This window comes from Acyrthosiphon pisum, chromosome X, assembly GCF_005508785.2.
Source record: "Acyrthosiphon pisum isolate AL4f chromosome X, pea_aphid_22Mar2018_4r6ur, whole genome shotgun sequence".
Taxonomy (NCBI): Eukaryota; Metazoa; Arthropoda; class Insecta; order Hemiptera; family Aphididae; genus Acyrthosiphon; species Acyrthosiphon pisum.
The window spans coordinates 117231453-117235842 of NC_042493.1; positions in this window are offsets into that span (position 1 = coordinate 117231453).

Consider the following 4390-nt stretch of genomic DNA (forward strand, 5'->3'; position numbering starts at 1 on the left):
CAAAATATTTTTAAAATCTTATCATGTATAGAAAATGGAAATATAAACATCCAGTGAAAATTTCATGTAACAGGTTTTGCGTAAAAATTCCCGTTTTTCCTTAATTTTTCTTTTGTTTTTCACGGCGCTTTTGAAAACTACTGGAAAAATTTTACTTTTGACCTTTTCACTTTCCTATCAGAAAAGATACTGTTGAAGAAAATCGAAGCACTTCTACTGTCCTAAAAGGTGATGACAGACACAAAAAAAATTAAAAATTAAAAAATAAAAAAATAAAAACACACATCATTGTAAAATCAATACATTCATCGTTTCACTCAGAATCTAAAATGTTTTGGGGAAAAAACATTACTTACCAATCATAATCTGTGCGAGTGCAAGCCCAAGTTCTCAAAATTGAATATTATTTTAAATAAATGTAAAACTAAGTAGGTACCTATTCTATGCTATTACCTATTACCTAAATACCTATTTAAAACTTATTTTTTCAGAATGACGACCAACAATGAACGATTGATGAATGCATGTGAATTTGTCTATACAATGTTCCTGATAATAAGAATTCCAAGGCCAATAATGTACTTGAAAAATCAGGAAAATTATTTAAAAAAATGAAATAAAAGTATGCATAATACATAGACTTAATAGACGGAGCATGGGCTTTGTTCCAGTGGGTGGCCCACGTGAGTGCGCTGTTCGACTATTACTTAATTACTACGCACACGCGCAATAGAATTTCTAGTTGGGCGATTGGTAAGTGTTAGCGAACTAATTTCGTGGTTTTAATAATTATTTCATGATCATGAATTGATGAATAATGCACAAAAATTATATTGTTTATTTGTTTCTGGATGAATAATAATTAATAAAAAATTATATTCATTTAATATCTGGTCTAAGTATCTGGTCTTTAGTATAGGCACGAACTAAGATATTATATTATCTTAATTCGTGGTATAGGTTGAAACGGTGCTCGTACTTTACGTGGCACCGCTACGTAATAATGGATAACTCTTATTTTATTTCAGTATAAAATGTACGTGTTTATTTCCATTATGTGAATGAATATTATGTTATAAGAATGATTTATATGTTACAGTAGAAGGGAGGGGTCCGACGACCAGCCGGTCGTCAGGATCCCTGTACAAGAATATGAATATTTTACAAGGTTAAATACAATTATTATGGGATGGGGAAGAGACTTAAACACATCGGGCCCGCTTATAAAAGTGGCGTTCGCTCTATGAGTCTCGTCCGGAAAGCGTGGCCGTAACAGGCGCGCTTGGGAGGTCTATGTATGTATAGTGGTCCTGAGAAGGACCGTTTTCACGTATTCCCATGATTATCCGACGGTATTAGCCGTCGGCCGGGATGGATCAGCTTCGATGCCGTTGGAGCCAATGTCACCGTGGTCTCGGTAAAACTATTACGGCATTGCCCGTATTTACGATTTGAAGCGGATTGTCAGCACTTCGAGGACGTTCGTCAGGTGTCTATGAGTAGACAATGCCTGATAGCCGATTGGCCCTGAGTGGTGCTGAACAAAATACACGCCGTCAGTCGTATGGTATAGGCAACCCGTACTTCGTTGCCGGTGTGGTCTACGTTGTCGGCGGTCTTGCTGTTGTTCCGTAGTCGGCTTCGTCGGAGTGCTTGATAGCTCGTTTCTTCGCAGATCGACGGTGGCCGGTTCACTGGATACTGGATTCGACCGGTGATTATTCAATTTTTTCAGACTTTGTTCTTCTTAACTTGAGATGTTGACGTAGTGATGTTAAAAAGTAGCAGTCACTGCTACTTTTCACTGTGACTGAATGAGTAGCAGTAACAGTGCCTGCTACTTGTACATAAAATAACAGTGATCACTGATCACATTATCGTTACTCGTTATCAATTATTCAGTTATCATCTAGCAAATTCACAGTGTGATAAATATTTTTCACAGTTTAAAATCACTGTTGAAAGTGTTAACTGTTAAGTCATTTATATGTATAGGTACACAATACACGTCATAATATGCAACAATTTCTTGTATAGATACAGAAAAATGTCCTATATACCTATCCAGTATCCACTGTCCATATCTTTATAATCTATGCAGCACATGCACGAATTTATCGATTAAAGTGATATTGTGATTGTGTGAATGTGCGCTGTGCAATAGGTCAAGGTCTCATCATACTATTTACTATTTTACTATAGAATTTTTTATTAGCTATGGTTATTACATAGAACGTTATTATCAGGGGTGGATCTGTATTCTGTAACGGGGAACATGTAAAATAACATATAAATGATACACAGCGTGCCAGTTAAATCTAATCATTTTCAATCGCCAATTGATATGTGAAAGTAAAAAGTAGCAGTTAAAGTAGCAATCACTGCTATTTTCACTATGATTTATATTATCACAGTAGCAAATTCACAGTGTGATAAATATTTTTCACAGTTTAACATCACTTATGTTGACGGTTTGAAGGTTTAAATTGAAGTGAAGTACATTAGGGAACGCACCGGTATATATATCCGTTCCCCACTGTATTCCGGTTTCTCATTGGCTGACGGTCCACGGTTAGGCAATCCCAACTACTCTCGTTTCGATGGTCACTTGGTTATAATGATGTTATTCTCCATCGGCAGAATCCATATATCTGTCAAAAGTCTCATGTCTCCTTCTATCTGATATTATATGTTGGCCATGATAACGGCCGTTTTAGTGGTGTGTATTATGAGTATATTTGTCTCGTAACAAGGTCTAACATAATATTATTTTGAGAGCACATTTAATCATGGAAGAAACAAACGATGGTGGTAAGCGTTCGGTTGTTCCATGAGGAGGCAAAGACGTTACGGAATTGTTCCCTCTCCCGGCGGCGTCAGCGATTTATTGCGCTCCATGCACTAACAACACCTTCACTCACACAGTAACAATAATTTACACAAATGTACACAATTTACCGTGTACACATCCACTTTTACTACACACACACATTCAGCTTAGCTATTTCGTACACTCAACACTGACGTTTTATCAGAGAATTGGTTCTCTCCGACTCCCACCAGACTAACCACCGCCGCCTTCTCTTGTGTATTGTTCGTGCGTTGACGACTCGACATTTTTTTTTTTCGTCAATTGTTCATAAATTTCATTAATTTCTTGCTGTCCAGACACTTTGGCACGTAACGTAAACTCGTCTTGGCCGCTGCGTGCAAAACTCAACAACTAGGTACGTTACAGCCGCCGATTGACTGACGCTGCCGTTCTGCTGCTGTTGCTGCTGCATTCCGTCGTGTATCGTCCGTGTGTGGTGAGTGTATAACGTAGTGACCCTTGTTGTCTTGAACGCACACGACAATACTGTAAATAACGAAAACGACAACACTCGATCCACATCACAGTGTAGACGAGAAATGCGAGATTCTGACCACAAACGGGGCAGACAATTGGTTGACTGTACCACTGAAGAGGACACCGTTGCCGAGGAGACAGCCGGTCAGTATTATAAGCCACCGGGTCTCCGCGACTCCGCTTTGTCCCATGCGCGCGATTGTTGTTAACGGAATTACGATAATAATCTACTTGCGTTCTGCGTTTTAAGTGTGCCAGTGTTGGCGTTTCTCAAATCGAATTTCGGGTGAGTAGTTTATGAGTTAAAAATATTCAAAGTTTAGATGAGTGGAAAAGTGGACAAACATTTCGCGGGGTAACCCCGTACCACTCCACACCGCTAATCAAAAACTTTGAAAATGTATAACTCATAAACTACTCACCCGAAATTCAATTTTCACGTATCAAAATACTAAGAAAAATATTCTGCTTTGAAATATAAAATTAAAACCTATTGTTGTCATTCGAAAAAGTAAAAAACTTAAATAATTAAAAGGATAAAAAAATATTTAAAAATATAATTCTTTAAGAAAAACGTTGTTTTATAATCAACTTGAAACTGTGTAAAAAAATATTATCAAAAAAATTTACACTTTATGAAATAATGAGTGTTCAATGATAAAAGAATCACTCGGTATAATGAATAGTATTAAATTTGAATTCAATGATATAATATCATTGTAAGTATAAGAAAAACGATTCTGAGCGAAGACGGTATATCAGTCTACTTATTAGACATATATATATATATATATACTTATCTATGGTATTAAAATAAAATTGACCTTTAATAGGTATCTATAATAAATTCCAAATTTTTCATATTACCATATCCATTAGGCAACGCTTCATACATCAACAGCAAACCGTGGTACTATCATAGATATATAAATAAATATAATAGTATACTTTAGAAGTTTCAAGTACCCACGAATAATATTATACAATATTACAATTACAACAAAACAACTAAAATAGTTATTCCAGGTTTTTTAATATATA